The sequence below is a fragment of the Geotrypetes seraphini genome, chromosome 12, assembly GCF_902459505.1.
Source record: "Geotrypetes seraphini chromosome 12, aGeoSer1.1, whole genome shotgun sequence".
In the NCBI taxonomy this organism is placed as follows: Eukaryota; Metazoa; Chordata; class Amphibia; order Gymnophiona; family Dermophiidae; genus Geotrypetes; species Geotrypetes seraphini.
In genome coordinates this window covers 21,295,693-21,317,994 of record NC_047095.1, presented here as the reverse complement: position 1 = coordinate 21,317,994, position 22,302 = coordinate 21,295,693, and the positions used below count along the sequence as shown (strand labels likewise).

At 44.6% G+C, this 22,302-nt stretch overlaps 1 protein-coding gene across 3 annotated transcripts in view; it reads right to left on the bottom strand.

The window, feature by feature from the left end:
* Positions 1–18,793, bottom strand: part of ARHGAP29 (Rho GTPase activating protein 29) — a 258,004-nt gene extending 239,211 nt beyond the window's left edge. For 2 of the 3 annotated variants that reach the window (XM_033915737.1, XM_033915739.1), the window contains exon 1: positions 18,641–18,793. The gene's annotated coding sequence lies outside the window, so the exon portion shown is untranslated. Of the gene's footprint in view, positions 1–18,299; positions 18,506–18,640 lie in introns of those variants that run through there. The other variant, XM_033915738.1, reaches the window with a different exon arrangement.
* Positions 18,794–22,302: the final 3,509 nt, after the last annotated feature.

The following is a 22,302-nucleotide window of genomic DNA, read 5'->3' as shown; positions in this document are numbered from 1 at the left end:
TTATTGCGGTGGAGTGGTGGGGCTGAGGTATTTCGATTAAATCTATTGTTCTGTATTGCTACAACAACCCAGTTACTGTATTTGAAATAATAAGGGTCATATAAAACTTGTAACTCAGTATGCGACTAGTAAGCATAGAGCAGTGTGTCTCAAACTTTTTCGAGCCGGGGCACACTAAGGTAGTGGCCACGGCTCGAGGCACCCAGAAGTGCGCAGATGTTGCCATGATGACATCCCTGAAATGCCAGTACAGCGGCCAGCAGGGAAGTCTAATATCAACTGAGTACCCCCAACCACAGACCTCCCAAACTCCACCCTAGACCCACCTAAGCTCTTCCCCAGATCTCACCCCCTTTACTAATTGTAATATAATTTTTTTTCCATTCATTTTTCATATACACACACAATATACATATACACCAGATATAAATTCTCAAAACTGACATTTCAATTACTACATATAAAATAATTTTCCCTACCTTTGTTGTCTGGTGACTTTATTTTTCTGTGCTTTTAACTATGTTTCCAGGGCCTTCTTATCCATTGACTGTTTTTCTCTCCATCTTCACTTTCTGCCTTGCATCCATCTTTGACATTAACTTAACTTTCAACATTTCCATTTTTCTGCTTTCTTCTCAAAATCTACTTTTCCATGTCTTCCCTTCCTATATCTCTCTCCTTCCCTCCCTATTTCCATGATCTGACATAGCTCTCCTTCCCCCCCCAGTGGTTCGACATCTCTCTTTCCTTTCCCCCCTTCCCAGTCTGGCATCTCTCTCCTCCCCATAATATGGCATCTCTCTTTATTACTACTACTATTATTTCTATAGCGCTACCAGACTCCCCTCCTTTCCTTCTATTCCCTGGTCTGATATCTCTCCCTTCCTTTAGTCTTCTTTCCTCCTCTCCACCCCCCACCCCCAGTATAACATTTCTCTTTCCCTTCCTCTTTTCTGGCCCCTGCAGTCCATCTCCCTTCCCTTCCTCCTTTCTGGCCTCCCTTCTAGTCCCACATGTCTCCCTCCTTTCCACCAGACCAACATTTTTTTCTCTCTTCCTTCTGCATGCTTCTCCTCTGGTCCTCTTTTCCTCCCCCAACCAACATCTCTCTCTCTGTCCATGAGTCCAACTTTTCACTCTCGGCCCTCTCCCCCTTCCCCAGAGTGTAATATTTCTCCTTCCCTCCTTTCTATCCTCCCCATCCATCTCGCCCTCTCCAAGAGTCCAACACTTTCTGCCTCTTGCATGCTTTCTCTATGTCCTTGCCTCGTCCCTCAAGTGGCATCCCTCCTTCCCACCCCAACCCAACATGCTCTCTCTCTCTATGCATCATCTCACCCTCCCCTCCAGTGTGTAGCACCATTTCTTCCCTGTCTGCCAGGTCCAGCAGCACCTTTTCTCCCTTCCTTTTACCTCCCCCCTGTCCAGCAGTACCCCTTCCCTGCTCCCCATGTCCAGTAGTACTCCTTCCCTGTTCCCCATGTTCATCAGTACCCCTTCTCCCTTCCCTGTCCAGCAATACCTCTCCTGTCACTAATAGCGGCAGCTCACTGTGTGCTTTTAACTTCGGCATACAGCTGCCACTAGCAGTAGTTTAGCCCGGTTTCATCATGCAGCCTCGGGGCCTTTGCTAGGCTGGCCCGCTTCGATAATGCGATGTGGGCCAGCCTAGCAAAGGCCCCGAGGCTGCCTGATGAAACCGGGCTAAACTACTGCTAGTGGCAGCTGTATGCCGAAGTTAAAAGCACACAGAGCTGGCACTGCTGGTCCGGGGGTGTGGAGACGAGGAAGGCAGGAGTCCCGGAAGATACGCAACCGTAGTAGTAGTAGTAGTAGTAATAAAAGTCAGTCCCGGCATACGTGATGGTAGGAGAAGTCAGCCGACGCAAGCGCTGGAGCCTCTCTTCCTGCCCTGTGAGCTGCGGCACACTTAAAATCTCAAAAGGCACACAGTTTGCGATACACTGGCAGAGTTTTGAAAGAGCCTACAGCCAAACTTGTCCAAGATACGGCCCTCTCTACCTGGTGGAGTACTACCATACATTCTGGAGCTGGTGGAATTTTTCAGAGCAGACTCCACCAGGAGGAGAGACTGTGTTAGAGCTGGGGTTTGTCAAAAGCTGGGCATTACTGGATCCTATAAAGCGAATCCAGCTTCTTTGAAGCCACAGGAATTATTAAGGGTGTCTTCCAATTTTTGAACATGGTATATCTTTCATTAGATTATGAAATGGGATTTCAAACAGTCTTTGGGAATCTATTCATAATCCAGTGCATTGAAGAGTTCTGCTCTTGGTTCTGACTCAGATTCCATTTTAATGGGTAGAGCCTGATCTGCCTTATATATCTAGTAAAAGACAGGTTCTCAGTCGGTGATCGCCTTCTAGGTGGTGGAGGAGATGGGTCCAAGGAGATACCTTAAGACCTCTAGACGAATGGTAATGTTGAGATGAACATCGACTATGGCATTGAGGCAAGCATCAACAGGTACTCCTGGTTCTTCTTCGATGCCGGTCAGACATCGATCAAGAGGAGGTGCTTCCATGCTGGGACGATCTGGACCTCAAAGCATGACGATGAGGAGTACGAGATATGGTACCTGAAAGCCTCAGAGCAATGCTAGGGCTGGGCCAGTACCAATGGAGTTGAAGCAGGAGCTTGGACTGCTTGCATTTGTAACATGATAGCCAACTCTTTTTGTACTAGCTCTCTTATTTGGTCTCAAATGAACTGCACTGGTACTGTGGACATCAGTACAGAAGGTGCTACAGGGTGTCTAGGCATTGGCGACGTCAATGAAGAGGCACCCCTCTGAGCTGTAAAGATGGAGAGCGTGGTTGTTTGTGTTGACATTTAGTAAACATCAACTAACTAGACGCTTGGGACGACACTTAAGTATGGCTTTGCTTCTTAACCTGTTTCGAAGATGATCCCAATGGTTGCACAGAAAAAGCCAAGTTTAAGCAAGGTATCAATGTCAGTGTTGATATCAATGCTGTCTGTGATTGGTGCTTTTCTGTGTCTGCTGCGGCAGACATTGTCAATGTTCCTGATGTTCTGAATAGCTTTTCTTACTGAAGACGTCAAGCTTTCTAAGATTTTTTTTTGAAGTTTTGAGCAGTAAAAGCAAGAGTCCACCTGGTGTTCAGGATCAGTGGCTGAAATGGTCCTGTTACACCGAGTACACTTCCTGAAGCTGCTAGAAGTTTTTGATAGAGAGAAAAACCACCGCAGAGTGGTCAAAGGACTCGGTTGTCCCAGGGGGGTCAAGTTAGGTTGTAACAAAAAAAGGCTCAATGTTACCTGCCTGAAATCAGGCTGATGAGGGCCCGAAGGTCAAAAAAAAAACAAACAAACCCCACCCACAAAATAAATATGAAATAAGATAAGAGGAAAACTGAAGAAAACAATTAAAAAATTGAATTTGGGAGGCACAAATTTGAAGTTTAGGCACTTTTGGAATTAACTTAAAAAAAAAAAAAGACTTCTTAGCTCTGCAGAAAACTAAGAACTGATGGTCCTGTGAGCCGATGTCAGGCAGAAAGGCACTGGCACATGCGTGGTACAAGCAGTCTCAAGACTTCTGAAGAAGTTTAAAGTCACAGTACACTTTTGTACTGTCCATACTGGGGCTCTGATGATGACATCACCCACATGCGAGAATATACTGCCTGCTTGTCCTGGGATAAACCAACCCCCTCTTTTACTAAGGTAAGCTAACCGATTAGCGCGCGCTAACGCTAATGCGTCCACAGACTAACATGCACGTGTTAGCGTTTAGTGCGCGCTAATCGGTTAGCGCATCTTTGTAAAAGAGGGCCCAAGTTTCTCTCAAGGAAAAAGCACCATCTTTAATTCAAGAGATGTGACAAGGATTCTTTATCTACAAAGGGGTGCTGAAGAGTTCTCAGCCCAAACTAGAAGAGAATGGCATGGATATGGTTCAATCAATGATCAGAAACAATGTCAAAACATAGAATTTTGTTTCTGCAAATCAGCACTTAACAAGATAACACTCTCTTCAGTGGCAAAATAACACTCAGCATTTAGGAAGTTGGTTGATTGAGAACTTTTCAGCACCCCCTTTGTAGAAGGAATATAAAGTAAACAAAGCAGCTCTGGATATTATCTTCTCAGTAGAGCTATCCAAAATTGCCTTAAGGTTTAAGCTGTCAAAAGAAACTATTGTTTCTCTTTCTGGTACTGAAGATTATTTGCCAGCTCTTAAAAAAATCTTGTAAAAGTAGCAGACTCGACTTTATATTTCAAGACCTCTTTCAAAAACCTATAAAAAATAGGTCTTTGCAGAAGTAATATCTAAGGAAAATTTTAAATTCTCAGATTTAAATGCTTTAGTGTCAAAGTAAGATTTTGGCATACCCGAGTACCGTATTTTCACGCATATAACGCGCGCGTTATACGCGTTTTTACCTACCGCGCATACCCCTCGCGCGTTATATGCGTGAGCGCGGTATACAAAAGTTTTAAAACATAGTTCCCACCCCGCCCGACGCCCGATTCACCCCCCCAGCAGGACCGCTCGCACCCCCACCCCGAAGGACCGCCGACTTCCCGACAATATCGGGCCAGAAGGGAGCCCAAACCCTCCTGGCCACGGCGACCCCCTAACCCCACCCCGCACTACATTACGGGCAGGAGGGATCCCAGGCCCTCCTGCCCTCGACGCAAACCCCCCTCCCCCCCAACGACCGCCCCCCCCAAGAACCTCCGACCGCCCCCCAGCCGACCCGCGATCCCCCTGGCGACCCCCACGACCCCCCCACCCCCCTTCCCCGTACCTTTGGTAGTTGGCCGGACAGACGGGAGCCAAACCCGCCTGTCCGGCAGGCAGCCAACGAAGGAATGAGGCCGGATTGGCCCATCCATCCTAAAGCTCCGCCTACTGGTGGGGCCTAAGGCGCGTGGGCCAATCAGAATAGGCCCTGGAGCCTTAGGTCCCACCTGGGGGCGCGGCCTGAGGCACATGGGCCCAACCCGACCATGTGCCTCAGGCCGCGCCCCCAGGTGGGACCTAAGGCTCCAGGGCCTATTCTGATTGGCCCACGCGCCTTAGGCCCCACCAGTAGGCGGAGCTTTAGGATGGATGGGCCAATCCGGCCTCATTCCTTCATTGGCTGCCTGCCGGACAGGCGGGTTTGGCTCCCGTCTGTCCGGCCAACTACCAAAGGTACGGGGAAGGGGGGTGGGGGGGTCGTGGGGGTCGCCAGGGGGGTCGCGGGTCGGCTGGGGGGGCGGTCGGAGGTTCTTGGGGGGGGCGATCGTTGGGGGGGGAGGGGGGTTTGCGTGGAGGGCAGGGGGGCCGGGGATCCCTCCTGCCCGTAATGTAGTGCGGGGTGGGGTTAGGGGGTCGCCGTGGCCAGGAGGGTTTGGGCTCCCTTCTGGCCCAACTACCAAAGGTACGGGGAAGGGGGGTGGGGGGGGTCGTGGGGGTCGCCAGGGGGGTCGTGGGTCGGCTGGGGGGGCGGTCGGAGGTTCTTGGGGGGGGCGGTCGTTGGGGGGAGGGGGGTTTGCATCGAGGGCAGGAGGGCCTGGGATCCCTCCTGCCCGTAATGTAGTGCGGGGTGGGGTTAGGGGGTCGCCGTGGCCAGGAGGGTTTGGGCTCCCTTCTGGCCCAACTACCAAAGGTACGGGGAAGGGGGGTGGGGGGGTCGTGGGGGTCGCCAGGGGGGTCGCGGGTCGGCTGGGGGGGCGGTCGGAGGTTCTTGGGGGGGGCGGTCGTTGGGGGGAGGGGGGTTTGCGTCGAGGGCAGGAGGGCCTGGGATCCCTCCTGCCCGTAATGTAGTGCGGGGTGGGGTTAGGGGGTCGCCGTGGCCAGGAGGATTTGGGCTCCCTCCTGGCCCGATATTGTTGGGGAATCGGCGGTCCTTCGGGGGGAGGGATGTATCGGACGTCGGGGGGGGGGAGCATCAGGCTTTCAGGATGGGGACAGACCTTCAAGGGGGGACAGTGCACGGAAGTCAGGGGGGGTGAACGGAGAGTCGGGACAGCGCACGGAAAGTCAGGGCGGGCGAAAGGAGCGTCGGGCAGCATGCGCGGTATACCCGTGAGCGCGGTATACCAAAGTTTTTGTACATATCATCGTGATTTCTGCGCGCTATACCCGTGTGCGCGTTTTATACGGGTGCGCGTTATTTGCGTGAAAATACGGTACTCAGTTCTCCGTCATTCACAACTTGAGCAGATAATATACTTTTGATTAAGAAGTTGAAGGAATCAACATTTGCAGATAGTACACCACAATAAAGTTGTATGGGGACTGAAATAACCAAACTATACCGAATCCAGAGTGACCTCCAGGGGGTTTGACTAATGAAGGGATTTTCATTCCCTCCAAAGCAATAATCGGTTCTGCTCCCACTATAGTTGAAAATCCTTCCAAGGTACACCAGACGCCATCCCTCCTGTAGACACTGCAGGCAGCGTTTGTTCCATCAGCTGTGATATATGGTTCTCTCAAGAAGCCAGAGGTATAACTAGGCCAACTAAACTGAGCAACACTTTGCTCCCTAGTTTGGGGCCCTTGTCCTGAACAGCAAGCACACCCAGACCAGGTATCAGCCGTGCAATGGTCTGATCTCAGTCTGCCGAAGTCTAGAAGTAGAAAGTGGACAGGAGGGAACTTTCACCTTCCCAATTTCAGACACCGTATTTTTCGCTCCATAAGATGCACCCCAGATTTAGAGAAGGAAAACAAGAAAAAGAACATTTTGAACCAAACTGTATACTAATACATACCTGACGCCTTTAAATTCCATCCAGCCCCCCAATCAATCATCACTTTTACATACCCCCCCAGCACCTTTAAATTCCATCCCAGCCCCCAGGCACCTTTAAATTCCGTCCCAGCCCCCCGGCGGTACCTTTAAATTTTGGAGGTCGGTGGACGGCTGCCTGCTGCTTGTTGGGGCCCGTGGCGCAGAAACGCGCTAATGCCTGGGCCCACAATACTCCGTAATTATGCCGGTCGCTGGTGCTTCGCAGGGCAGCTGCCTGCTGATTACCGGCACATCGGGCCAATGGTGCACAAGCTCACTGCTGCCTGGGTACACGCCACTTCTGAATGGCTGCCATTCCGAAGAGGCATGCGCCTGCACAGCAGTGCGCTTGTGCGCCACTAGCCCTGACATGCCAGTAATCAACAGACAGCCGCCCTGCGAAGCACCAACGATTGGCACAATTACAGAGTGTCGCGGTCCCAGGCATTAGCACACTTGTGCGCCGCGGGCCTCAACAAGCAGCAGGCAGCCATCCACCGACCTCAAATTTAAAGGTAACACGGGGGGGGGGGTTATATTCGCTTCATAAGATGCACCCTTATTTCCACCCGCTTTTTTGGGGGAAAAAGTGTGTCTTACGGAGCGAAAAATACGTTAATTTTCAGGAAGAAAGTCAGTGAGAGATACGCAGCAATTTCAAGATGCCATCTTGCTCCCAGAAACAAGGTGAAATTTCTTCTTACCTGTTAAAATATCCGTTCTGTGGGACCTGGTAGATCAGTCCAGACCTATGGATTATGTTCCCTTGTCAGCAAATGGAAGCAAGACACTTACAGATTCAAAATCAAGTGAGAATAATCTACTATGTTAATACCAAAACATCTCAGAGATCAAAACACTTAACAGGTAAAAAACAAGAGAACCAAACCAAAAACATTACATGAATCCGTCAGCATTCAATTAAGTTGTATCCATTTTAAATAAATTGATAAATTGCAAATTAATACGAATCCAATTTAAAAGGGAAAAATTACTGAAAATATATTAGTTCTGACTTTATGGGCTGTGACACAACTCTCCAGTTATGTCCAGTTATGCTCCTTCTGAGCATAACAGAAGGAGATACAAGAGGTCAACCATGTGGAAATAGTTCTCTTGGATTCTGGACGTCCCAACTTGTTAGGATCAAAAGAGACAAAAAGTTGAGAAGGTGTTCTATGAAGTTGAGTTTTCTGTAACTAGTAAGCCAATGCTCACTTATAGTCCAAAGTATGAAGAGCCGTTTCCCCAGGATGAGAATGAGACTTAGGAAATAACATTGGAAGTACAACAGATAAGATGGAATTCCGTGATGACCTATGGAAGAGACTTGGGATGGGTGCGAAGCACGACTTTGTAATGGGGGAATACTGTGAAAGGGGGATCTGCCACTAATGCTTGAAGCTCACTGACTTGTCGAGCTGAAGTTAGGAGGCTTTGTCATTCCCTTTGCAATTCTTCCACCTGGGTGCTGTATTGATACACCTTCTTGTCCAGTTTGCCTTGACTATACTCTAAACTCTTGAGCAGGGACAGTCTCTTCTATGTTTTGATGTACAGTGCTGTATATGTCTAGTAGCATTATAGAAATGATTAGTAGTAGTAGTAGTAACAGCTATGACATGGGTATGCAGGAATCATTCATCTGTAATGCCAGTTATAATAAACTTCAGAGCTAAGGGGGAAACAATATGTTTGCCGATGATATTTTAAAGAAAGTTAGACCAGTGGATGTCACTTATTAAGAACTTGGATTTAAAGATTGATGAAGTAATGATTTCACTTTTCTTTTTCTTATCATTTTTTAATTAATCAAACAAGTATCATTTACACACTTGAATACAGATTCACCAAACTAAATAGGGAAATTAATCCTTAACATTATAAAAAATAAGAAAGAAAACTATCATTATTTTTAGTCCACAAATATTTTTGGAGTCAAGAGCTAGAAATAAAAAAGAAGAAATAAAGGAAAAAAAAGAGAAAAACAACCTCATTACATGGGAGCATTACAAATAGGGCACTGCCAGCAGCCAGTTCACGTTACTCTTTTGGAATGGGAACAGAGCCATTTATGATCTCCCCACCTTTTCTTGCCACAATAAATTCTAACAATTGTTTGGGCTCAAAGAAAAGAAAATTTTTACCCAAATAAATAATACAACATTTTGAAGGATATTTAAGTACAAACGTAGCACCTAATGAAGTGACTCTCGGTCGATAAACCAGAAAGTCCCTCTACGTTGCGATATTTGTGAAAGATCAGGAAAATGATTTCACTTTTAACAGCAGTAGCTTCTTCTTCTTCTGGCAGAAAGAAAATTCTCTTCCTTTGGATTCATTCATTCCAAATTGAGAAATTGTTTGTGACACAATAAAACCACGAAAGGTCAATTTTCTTTTCCAGATTATGAACAAACAAAAAAGATGAAGATGAGTAAGCTATAGAAGACAGTATTTTAAGTTTTTCATGTGTAGATCTGGCTAATTTTTTTTTTAAACCCATTTTTTTTCTTGGTCTCTTGGGTTTTTGACCTGTTCCTTGGTTATTTGGGGCACTGATTTAGAAAATTGCATTGGATAGACTGCATCAGCTCTAGTTTCTTAGATATGGTTGAATTTATTAATTTTTTTACCGCAATTTAAAAGATCTCTTCTGCAAATTCAGGATGTCATAACAAGCTTTCTTTTTTGAATGGGAAATTTAAGAATTACCCAAATTTTATGTATATGAGCTTTGTTTAACAACTATTTGTCTACTTCTGTCCAATAGTGCACACTGGCATAAAAATGTAAAACTCAAATGACAAAATTGCCATTTGTTCCATTATATTACATAATTATGTGCAAAACATTTATGATAAATACAATTTCCTTAGATTACATAAATTTATATTTCAAAGGTTTCTCAACCTAATCTGTTTAAAACAACAGCACATATATTTAAATTCTAATGGGTTTTTCAACTGTCTTCCATTACCTGGTTTGTGTTTTTGCGTACAAGTTAGCAGATATAGTGAGAGTTTACATATTTCCAACTGTAGTTTTACATCCAAAACACTGGATCGTAAAAGGTAAGTAACTGTATAATAGTTATGATCGTATAGAAGGTGTATATACATTCCTGGAAATAGCTGCAAAGTGATGACCACAAATGCTCACAGTCTAAGCAACAAAGTTCATGATCTGCAAGCCCTAATGTTAGAGGCAGATCTGGATATTGTCGCTATCACAGAGACAAGGTTCAGTGAATCCCATGGATGGGATGTAAACATACCGGGATATAATCTTTTTAGGAAGGACAGAGATGGTCCAAAAGTAGAGAGTAGCTCTCTATGTATCCAAGCAACCGAAATGCAAGGGATTTGGGGAGAGGAAGAAGCAATATGGATCGCTCCGAAAAGAGAAGATTGAACTTCTATCTACATGGGTGTAATCTACAGACCTCCAACTCAATCGCAACAAATTGATATGGATCCGATTGTGGATATCCAAAAGTTTGGAAGTAAAGAATAAGTTCTCCAAACTAGTGGCAGAGAAAATAAAGGCGAAAGAGTTGGCGTTCGTGAAATATAAAAAAAGCTCTGAGAAGAGGAGCGCAGAAAGGACTACAGGATGAATATGAAAGAAGCCAAGAGAGATACACGTCTGGCGAAAGCGCAGGCGGAAGAACAAATGGCTAAAAATGTAAAAAAGGGAGACAAAAATTTTTTCAGATATATTAGTGAAAGGAGGAAGATGAAAAATGTAATTGCTAAACTAAAAAATGCTGGGAACCGATATGTGGAGAGGATGAGGAAAGCAATGTTACTTACCGTAACAGTTGTTATCCAGGGATAGCAGGCAGCTATTCTCACTAGTGGGTGACGTCATCCAACGGAGCCCCGATGCGGACATCTCACAAGCACACTTGCTTATAGAAACTTTTAGAAGTTTTGAGTTGCCCACACCGCGCATGCGCGAGTGCCTTCCCGCCCGATGCACCGGGCGTGCCTCCTCAGTTCAGATAGCTAGCAGAGAAGCCAATCCAGGGGAGGTGGGTGGGACGTGAGAATAGCTGCCTGCTGTCCCTGGATAACAACTGTTATGGTAAGTAACATTGCTTTATCCCAGGACAAGCACGCAGGTATTCTCACTAGTGGGTGAATTCCAAGCTAACCACAAAGGGATGGAGGGAGAGTTGGCAACTTAGGAGAATAAATTTTGCAACACTGTTTGGCCAAACTGTTCATCCCGTCTGGAGAAGGTATCCAGACAATAGTGTGAGGTGAAGGTATGAACCGAGGACCAAGTGGCAGCTTTACAAATCTCCTCAATCAGTGTCGATCTGAGGAAAGCGACAGAGGCTGCCATTGCTCTGACCTTATGGGCTGTGACTTTACTGTGAAGGGGTAATCCAGCTTGGGCATAGCAGAAAGAGATACAAGCCGCCATCCAGTTGGAGATGGTGCGCTTAAGAGATAGGGCGTCCCAACTTGTTCGGATCAAAGGAGATGAAAAGTTGAGGAGCAGTTCTGTGAGGCTTTGTGCGTTCCAGGTAGAAAGCCAAAGCACGTTTACAGTCCAGAGTGTGAAGAGCTGATTCTCCAGGATGAGAATGAGGCTTTGGAAAAAACACAGGAAGAACAATGGATTGATTCAGATGAAATTCCGAGACCACCTTGGGGAGGAATTTGGGATGAGTGCGGAAGACCACCTTGTCATGATGAAACACTGTAAAGGGCGGATCCGCAACCAACGCTTGAAGTTCACTCACTCGACGGGCAGAAGTGAGGCGAATGAGAAGCACCACTTTCCAAGTGAGAAATTTCAGAAGAGCCTTGTTAAGAGGTTCAAATGGAGGCTTCATCAGTTGAGAAAGAACAGCATTGAGGTCCCAAACCACCGGAGGCGGTTTGAGGGGAGGATTGACATGGAAAAGTCCTTTCATAAATCTGGAAACCACAGGATGGGCAGAAAGAGGTTTCCCTTGAAGAGGCTGGTGAAAAGCAGCAATTGCACTAAGATGGACTCTGATCGATGTAGACTTGAGACCAGAATGAGACAGGTGCAAAAGGTAGTCCAAAACAGAGGACAAGGAGGCGTGTTGAGGTTCCTTGTGATAAGAAAAACACCAAGTAGAGAATCTAGTCCATTTCTGGGAATAGCATTGCTGTGAGTAACATGAGTTTTAAAGCCTATTATCTGCACAGTCACATAGACAGCTTTCCAGAGAACCTTGGTGACTTAAGCGAAGAACAAGGTGAAAAGATTTTACCAAGACAAAAACAATGGAAGACAGATACCAAGGAAGGAAGATGGGATGCACACATGATGCCAGACTATTGTTGGAATCTTATGAGGGATTATCCTGGCAGATCCCACTCTCGAAGTCTTACAAAAGGAGCTTCTTGTGTGTCGAATGACCGGAAAGTTTGTATCATAAACTTGTGCTTTTGGTTTGAAATAAGTAGATTTTCATGTTGTATACTTTTCTTTTAATTTTGAATACGTTTCCTTCATGCTTAAGATATTAATTTAATACTACATTAAAATATCCTGATTTTTAAATGGGCAAGAAGAATGAAGAGTGGTATAAAGCACATATTCTGTTTCTCAAAAACTAGAGCCGATAGGAGAAAACTGGTGCCATCTTTGGAATCAGTAGGTCAAATATATCCAGAAACAGGTCTAACATTTGAGGCACCAAAATGAGTGTTGACCAGTGTTATTTTTCTCCTTCCAATAAAGTACAGCAGAAAAGTTGTCCAAATATGAATGATTAACCTATTAAAAAGTGGAGATAAATAATTATGAAATTACTGCAAGGTGAACTAGGTGCGAGGGTCAAGTTTCCAGCCTGAATAAGAGCAAAATTAACATCACAATTCTATAGCTGTCCAACAGATGGCGTTGACAAACGTCTACAACTACTGTGTTTCCCCAAAAATAAGACACTGAGTTATATTAATTTTGGACCCAAAAAAGGCACTAGGTCTTATTTTCAGAGATGTCTTATTTTTTTCATGTACAATGATCATCTCTCCTTTGCAGCATCTTTCCTCCCTTCTCACCCATCCCCTTGTGCAGTATCTTTCTATCCCTCCCTCCCATACCCCTGTGCAGAACCCTTGCAGCTTCAATCCCTCCCATCCCTCCCCTTGTGCAGCAGAACCCTTGAAGCTTCTATCCCTCCCTTCCTCCCATCCCCCTGTGCAGCATTTTTCTATCCCTACACCCCGCACCCTCCCCTGCTGGCTCTTTCATCTCTCCCTCCCATCCAAACCACGACCACGAGCCAAAATACTTGGAAACAAACGGCAGCTTCGGCAGCACAGGCTGAATTGCGGCCTGCCCTTCTCACGTCCGGGCGTTCCTCTGCTGCATCACTGATGATGTCATCAGCGGCACAGAACAGCTGGGAGTGAGAAAGGCAGGCCGTGATTCAGCCTGTGCTGCCGACGCTGCCATTTGTTTCTAGCTATTTCAGCTTACGGTTGGGGTTCAGATAGGAGGGAGAGATGGAAGGGTCAGTGGGGGGCGCGGGGTGAGCATGCTGCCGCGACTAGGGCTTATTTTCAGGGGAGAGCTTATATTAAGACCTACCCCAAAAATCATGCTAGGGCTTATTTTTGGGGTAGGCCTTATTTTGGGGGAAACATGGTAGTTTTTCAAGTTAGTCTGACATCTAGTTTTGTTATGTCTGCCTTTTAAAGTTAACTGCTCCACTTTATTAAAAAAATGGACAAAATTGAACATCGCACGGTGATAAAATTCCTTCATTTGAAGGGAAAATCACCTACTGAAATTAAATCTGAGTTAGACACACTGTATGGTGATCTGTCTCCATCCTCAATGGCGAAAGCATGGGCTGCTGAGTTTAAACGTGGTTGATGAAGAATGTTCTGGACATCCAAAAACAGCAACAACCGATGAAATGATTGAAGTTCACTGAATCATGATGGAAACAAAACTTAAAGATTGTACTAATAGGCAGAACTGATAATTATCTAAGTACTTTCTAATCCTTCTAAGTTTCAGAAAAGTCCAAAAGACTTTTTTATTAAAAAGTTAACCTGATGTAATAGTGAAAGGTTGTGATCAAAATGGACTCCTAATATTCTTATTATTTTAGCCCAGTGGTAGGCAAACTCATTAGTCAAAAGAGCCAAAGATCAGCAGCACGATTAAGATTTCTTTTGAGAGCCAAATATCTTTTCAAGAACCATGTTTTTAGGAGTTGGTTTAAACTAGTCACTAACATTAAATAAAACTAGATATCATAATAATAATCTTATTGACAAAAAAATATTTTTCACATTAAAATAAAAATATGACAAAACACGCATTTAATGTGAACAATGGCCTCATCAGAGTGGGGATGCTGCATCAGCTGTCAGCGGCGCACGTGGAAGATCGTTCAGTCAGGGTAAACATTACTGCTTTTTTGAACATCTCCCCTGCTGTAGCTAGTAGGGATCCCCAAGCCTCACCAACTGACGGCCACCTCCTCCCCTCCAACTTCCCAAGTTCTGAAGCTGGCAGCAATATTGCAGAGCTGCTGCCTTCCCTCTTCCCTGCCCCCCCAACCCCCACCTTGGCTTTCATGCATGCATGAAAGCAGTGTCAGCTTGAGGATATTGCCATTGGCTGCAAAGCTTGGAGATTTTGGGTTGCCAAACTGAAGGAAGATGTCTTCAGGTGGCAGGGCATGGGAATCCCCAATAGCTCAAGTATTTGTAAATTACACTCAGTAGGGGAGAAACTTTGGTGCCCATCCACTAATTTAGGGCTCCAGTCCCTCCCCTAAATCAGCTGTATATGACTACGCCACTGAATACAAAAATAATTGTGATGCACATATCCCAAAGCTAACATATTTCAGTTAATAAATTCAAAATAAAACAATTTTTTCTACTTTGTTGTCTGGATATTTTGTTTTTCCATCATCTTGGTCCCAGTTTCTCTTTCTGCTTTTTGTTTATCTTCATCTAATTCTCTTTCCAGTGTCTGCTGTTCATTTTTTTTTCTCCTCTCTTGTTCCATTTCCTCCTTATGCTTTTCTCCAACGCATAGATTTTTCCCTTTTAGCTTTCTTAACTTTTCCTTTTCTTTTTTGCCTCTGTCTACTCAAATCTTGCCTTTTTTCTCACCCTTCTTCTTTTTAAATGTTCAGCTACCTCTCAATTCTCCATCTTCTCTTGGTCCCTAGCTCTCCTATTTCCTATCTCACTCCTTTTCCAGCCTCCTATTTCCTGCTATCTACTCCCCTTACCACATTTCTTCCACTGTTCTCTCACTCTCTTGCCATCTCCCTTTTGACCTCATTCACATGGCTCACCACTTTCAGAATCCCCTTCCCTCTCTCCACTGGTCAGGCTATAAAGCACAGTTACTTACCGTAACAGTTGTTATCCAGGGACAGCTATAACTCCTTGTCCCATTCTTTCCATCCCCTTTCTTATCCCAGTTCTCTTCCCTCCTGCCCTCCCATGGGTCTCTCTCTCCTCCACTATCCCCATGGTCCAACATTTTGCTCCCTCTCTTTTATGTTTTTCTTCTTCCCTCCCCCCTTGAGACTGAACAATGAATTGGGGGGGAGGGGGGGAAAAAGAGATGCTGCATTTCTCTGCCTTCCATCCACAGGCCTAAAATTTCTCTCGACCTCCCCTTCCATTCACAGATCCAACTTCTCTCCCTTTCGCTTCACAACTGCCTCCCATCCGCCTGCCTCCCTCCCCCAGGTCTACCATTTCACCCTTTCTCTTCCCAACAGTTCTCACTTCAAGTGTCTCTTTCCCTCTTCCTCCACACCACCCCAGGTCCAACTTATCCCCCTTCAGACCATTGCCCACCATCTCTAACTCTGTCCTCTGTATGTGTGCCCACTTACTCCATGTCTATGACAGGTATAAATGCATGGGCATAAATGTGGCACTTTAGCATGTATGAGTACTGTTCTATAACATTTATATTATTATGGAAGATGTCCATGCCCCACCCACATTACAGTTGTCCACTATGCAACTTACATGCTCAGATTATAGAATACTGTTCAGCACACAACATATGCAAATCTGTAAAATGTGTATGTGTAAGTCATAGTATTCTATAATCTGGGCATGCAAATGACACTTACATTGACATTTAAGTACTGACATTATAGAATGAAGGATCTGAGCCAATTAGGGCCTTGGGCCCCCCTCCTCATGCATCTCAGGATGCACCAGGAAGGGGAAGGCCCAAAATTTTGCAGGCCTGAAAAGCAGGAGAGAATGGGCATCCCTCCTACTGTCAACAAATTTCAAGGTATTGGGGAAAAGGGGGCCCAGAGTGCATCCCTCCTGCTGATTTTTTTTTTTTTAACTAAGGGGAGGAAAAAAGTTGGTTGGGGGAGCCTAGCAGGGGGGGAAGGGGATTCACCACAGCAGGAGGGAGTGGATATCCCTCCTGTCTTTTTTAGTACCAGGGTCATGGGGTGGAGCAACGCGGGGGTGTTCACCAAGGAAGGAGGGAGTTGGCATCCCTGCTGATCTTCAATTGGAAGGGGGTGTCAGTTCAGGGGGGGTTTGGTAGGGCCAGGGGCAGAAAAGATTGGGCATCCCTCCTGCCAATTGCAGTGTCACAGTATGGGCAGGTGGGGGGAGGGAAGACCACCAGAGGGAGGGGGGGGAGACTTTTTTTTTTAAATTGGGCAGATATTGTGCGTGTGTTGATATTGTGCATGTGTAACACATGCACAACATCTGTAACATTAAAAAAAAAGAAAAAGGCCCAATAGCCGAGTATTAGGAAGCTTCTCCTGCCACTCAGCTGTTCGGGCTTCCCCAGATCGGCTCTGCGTATGTGTCACAGTCGCTCTCAGAGCGACTGGTTGGTCAGGATTACAATGAAACTTGTTGGAGCATTGATCGCAATCAGTCAAAAAAATTGGCCAACAGCGACTCGCACGGTCTTAGCAACTGTATTTAGTGCATCTAGCTTTTAGTAGTTGAATGAATTGCCATGTGTACTGCCTCTTAAGGCTGGATAAGCACAGAATACTGTTGCCTTGGTATAGTGGCACTCCGTGTTTAAAATATAAAATGCATTCTTTAAAGTCAGTTGACTATGGCAGTTTGATTTCATCGTATTACTGTTTCCAAACAAATGGAACATTTGAGAACAGCTCCATTCAAACTATTCCTTCTCCCACACCTCCAGGTCTGAGACACACACACCATGAGCCATGCTCCATATGTTGTTATAGGAGACGATCCAATTGATTTCAAAGTACAACAGACATTCTATTAAATATTTTTCATTAAGTGTATACACCAGCTGAGTTATAACTAGTGTTGCTGTTTTAAATATATTGGTACAACATAACAGGTTAAAGTCCAGAATAGTACTCAAGAGATTGCAGCTCTTATTTCCCTCTTTACTGCATGTTTGCCTAACCTTGTGAAAGTAGCTTAACCTTCCAATTTTCAAACCAAAGGTCTGACTACTAATCTTATTTTCTCTGTACACACAAAATGGGGGGGGGGGGGGAACGCTTAGTAAAATTAGGTGCTGAATATGTTGGATAACAGTATTGTAAATTAACCTTGTGTGATGCTATGAAACCTGGTACTGCAATGAATATAACTTCCAAGTGATAATGGAAATCCAAGTCTTGAATTATATCTTATCAAATTACTGACTAGCTAAACATTCCTTTAAAAAACGTAAAACACATATGTGTAAAAAAGTGTTTCCTACTTAAATTAAATTATATGACAGACACAATCCATCCAGTCTGCCTGTTCCACTCATGGTGCAATTTTATAGACTTCAGATCACTGTTTTCCCATTTTACCCTCACTTAACAATTAACAATAACCTGGGATTCTTAAAATGTTTGCTTTTGCCTCCATTCTCATCACTAGAAGCCTGTTCCATACAATATACCATGTTTACTTAAAAGACCACGCTAATTTGTAGAGATCATCAGGGCTATTATCACTTACTATTCCCTAAAAGGATTAAAAAAAATTACTTGCAAACTCTGGAGATCAATTTATGAAGGGAATCGTGGACCCTTGTTTGAGATTTTACACAAAAGAATACATCTGAACTAACTTTTCTACTTTGTCTTCATGAATTAGCAAACCCAAAACGGAGGCATAACACTGAAAATGTGGCTTTGAGCATAAGTTTAAAGGGAGATATAGCACAGCCGCCTCCCAAGCCTGGCGCTTTAAATGTCTCAAATTCCTTGGACTTTGAAGCACCCCACTCAACAGCCTAAGTGTAATCAGTTGCCAAAAACGCACGTTCCCCGGAGCATTTAAATACAATTGATATCGCTAAGCAAACAGAAAAACAGCTAGAGAGACCAGAGCTCCAGCGTCAGTACAAGATGACGGTCCTGTCTTTAAAAGGGCAATTTCAAAACAAGCAAAGAAAAATTGAAGTAGTTTAAAAACGTAACGGTGAGGAGAGGGATCTCATGGAGACCATATAACTTACTCATACAGTTATAAACAAAATACAACCAGAATAAGAATGTGTATACGATACCTGAAGCCCTGAGAAAACGCACCCGTTTAGGAGGACGAGTGTGTTTACGCATAGACAGCCCTCTCGATATGTCCCCTGCAATAATCGGGGCCACACACCGACAGCTTCCACGATCAACAGCTGAGAAAACAACCCGCAGCAGCCGCCAGACCACAGAAGGCTCCCTCCCGGCGTTGCAGCCCGGAAACCACCGCCCCGAGGCCGAAAAGGCAACTCGCGCGTGAACTCTCTCCCCCCTTCCCAATTTCAGGGACAGCGGCCTCGTTAGCTTCCCCCTCCTCCTCGCCCGTTTACCCAGTGGCGTCAGAATAAACCGTCCAGACTGGCACGAGACACGTTACCTGAAGGTCACAATACTGCACCATCACCCCGCCACAGAGCTGGGGCTGAGGAACCCTGGAGCGCACAGTTCGAAATCACACGCTGCAAAAGCAGCCGCCGCGAGCCCCAGCACTCTACACAGCGCCAGCCTCTCACCGCGGCCCGTCTCCACCAATCACACCCCGTCTCTGAGCTACCTCCTCCAATCATAAGTCTGCCCTGTGCCCTGACCCTTCCTCCAATCACGACCCTACTCTTTCCCCACACTTCGACTCCAGCCACCGCCTCTCGGTCACCTGTTTCCTCCTATTTGGTCGGTATTTACATTCTTCTGGGAGTTTTACAGATCTGGCATTTTGGGAGGCATTAATAACAAGACACAGGCTTCAAAGATTTAGGATACGTGCATGCAAGGAGCTATGCCAAGGAAACTTGTTTTGTTTTTAACGCATTCCAGTGGCGCACACTAAAGACTGGCGCATGTCTGCCACAGGATCAGTTTTATTCCTATGGGCCCTGCTGCAGATAGCATGTGCTAATAAAAGTCTCTTTTAGAATTGCTACAAGACAAAACCAGCACACGCTTTTCCTCTGTAATAAACTAATATTTTGTACACTTAACCTGATGATGATGAAAAACTTGTCAGTGCCTTTAGTGATAAAATTATAACGTGAACCTCAGGTCTGCTACTATTTAAAAGGATTAAAAAAAATCATTCCTTATTTATTTGGTGTATAGCCTATACATTTCTATTGCATCCTAGTTCAATTGTAACTTCTCCAAAATGAAGATCCCCAACCTGCATTTAGCCTTTTCGTAGAAAGCAATTTCATCCTCCATTATTTTGTTACCCTTTCCCCCCTTTGTTTCGTTTTGTTGTTTGATAGCTTTTTTTTGTTTTGTTTGTTTTTAGATGAGGTAACAAAATTAGCACATTAGACAAGCATTGATCTATTCTATACAATGGCAATGGGATATTCTTTTTTTATTCTCTATTCCATTCTAAATCCTAATAGTTTCTTTGCTTTTTTTATTATTACTGTATACTGAGTAACTAGAATTTCAACATATTGTCCACAATCATTCTAAGGCAGGAGTGGGCAACCTGCACTTCACAAGTTGAATGTTGTTCTCCATTGAATTACATGCTGCCCCTGAGACCATAGTTATAGCATTTTAAAATACTGTACTGTATTTTACACAAATATTTTCAGAATAGCCACTCTTGCAGTTTGTTTTTATCATTTTTAGTTACATTTTTATTTATTTGTTTATGAAAGATGGTATCTAGATAGATCTCTGCACAAGTCCACTTCCAACACTGCGGGTATGTTGCAGGTAGTCCAGATATTCACGTGACCCTCTGTAAATAAAGGTTTCTCACCCTACTCTAAGAGGTTCTTTTACTAAGTAGCAGTAAAAAGTGGTCTTAGTCCACCGTTGATGGGTTTTTCATGCCTGCTAGGCCATTTTTACAGCAGCAAAGAAATGGTCAAATTTTTCAATTTTTGTATTAACGGCCATGCCCCATTAGAACTTCTCTGAAGATGTTTGCAGCTGAGTGCGGCAGAATCACATCCAAGTGCTGCAGTACAAGTTCTTTGAAAAAGCCCAGGCGAAACGCATCAGAACCCAGAACGTGTTTATGAATCCCATTCAGCTCATTTGTCAGATAAGTTAAAGATTTTTCAATATTTTTTTGAATTTTCACGTTTATTGCTAGAAAATGAAAAATTTACACATCACGTCTCACGTGCAATGATTAGAGGTGATTACTTCAGACGCTCGACCATGCGGGCTAGTCTCGCAGTCTGACAACCAATTCTCTGAGCACTTAAGAGATGTGTATGAGTAGTGCTTTTGAATTACTTTTGCTTAAAGTCACGTAGTGTCACTCCCCTTTTTTTGTTTTCTGTTATTCACTCCTTTGAAAAGTGAGGGTTTTTTTTAGCATTGTTTCTTCCCGATTGATTTTGGGTTGCCATTAGCGCAAATCCATTTTTTAAAAAATTAGCTTATGTGCACTTACCAACACCTATTTTGTAGGCAGTAAGGCCCGGATTCTATAAACAGCATCCTGATTGTAGGTGGCCACCTGCTGCCTAACCAGCCAATCGGGACACACGTTTTCTAAAATAAAACCTCCCGAAGCAGGCCATCTATATTGGCGGTGCCTCCGGGAGCCTAGGGAGGTGTGCAAGCCCACCTAAGGCTAGGCGTGGTCATGGCCAAATGCATCTCCATAGGCCCACGGTAGACGTATGTAGGCCACAATGTAGGCCCACAATGTAGGCCAGCAAAACGTCAGTTTCTATCTGACAAAGACGCAGCGAAACCCAGAAACCTGCAACAAGCACAATGCCAGCTGCGGAAACCTTGAAAGAACATCTAACCCAGCACCATGGGGAGAATATCTTTAAACCTACCAGAGACTTCTCCATTCTAAGGACTTTCACAACAAAATTCAAATTTCTGACCAACTGACTTTCCTGCCAAAATTCAAATTGGTGGACTGCCCTGTTCCCAATCAGATCAGTGAACTCACTATTTCCAAAGTCACACTGCAGACTTCAGAGCATACCTTGAAGATAGCCAAACCATGATGGCTGAAACGTCGGTTTCTACCTGACAAAGACGCAACGAGACCCAGAAACTTGCAACAAGCACAATGCCAGCCGCAGAAACCCTAAGAGAACAAATGTTAGGAATTATTAGAAAAATAATGAAATATAAAATAGTGGTCTTTGCTAATTTTTAAGTTAGGGCCAATACTGCTCATGGACAGCTGCCAAATATCTTCCCACTTGGGGTCATGTCACAGACCAATGTGCACCAGTTACATCCATCCCTTTCAATCTGTTTCCCTCAAATGTCTCCTTAACTAGGCTTATGCCACCAGTCCCTCTTCTCTCCCACCATCTCTCCCTTCCCACTCCTCCCCCAACTAGATCCAGCACCTCTCCTTTCCCTACCAAACAGATCAAGAATCACTTTTACCTTCCCTTACTGCCCCACTAGGTCCTGCATCTCTCTTCCTTCCCTTCTGTCATTCCCTCCTTCCCACCTGCTATAGCATCTCCCTTTGCCAACCTCGATGTAATTTTTAATGTAATTCCTATTCCTTATGTAACATTTCATTTCTTGCATTCTGTAATTCGCTGATTGTCCAGCCTTCTTTCAATGTGAACTGCCTAGAAGTCTTTCGACTATGGCGGTATAGAAAAATAAAGTTATTATTATTATTATTATTATCTACTACCAGGTCCAGCATCTCTCATTCTCCCTTTCCTTCTCATGCACCCCAGCATCTCTCAGCCTTCCTCCTTGACTCCTTCACTGGACACTTCCCCACTAACGCCAACCCAGACCCCTCTCTAAAGGCAGGAACAGGTTGCTTCTGCCTCCATTGCTTTCATCTTTAAAGATGGTGACCCCTGACCTCTAGCAATGTGTTCCAACCCACCACTGAGGGTTAGTATGATGAATTGTACTTAGCAGATAGAATGCATCTGTTAGACATTGGGAACAATAATGCAACTCCTGGGACATAACAATAAGCCATCGATGACCTACTTGAACTTGTAACTATGACCTAACTGTATTAGTAACTCTATTGAATGTGCATGGCAAACTGTGCATTGTAACTTCCTGGGTAACTGACCCAACTGTTTTGTAATGTAA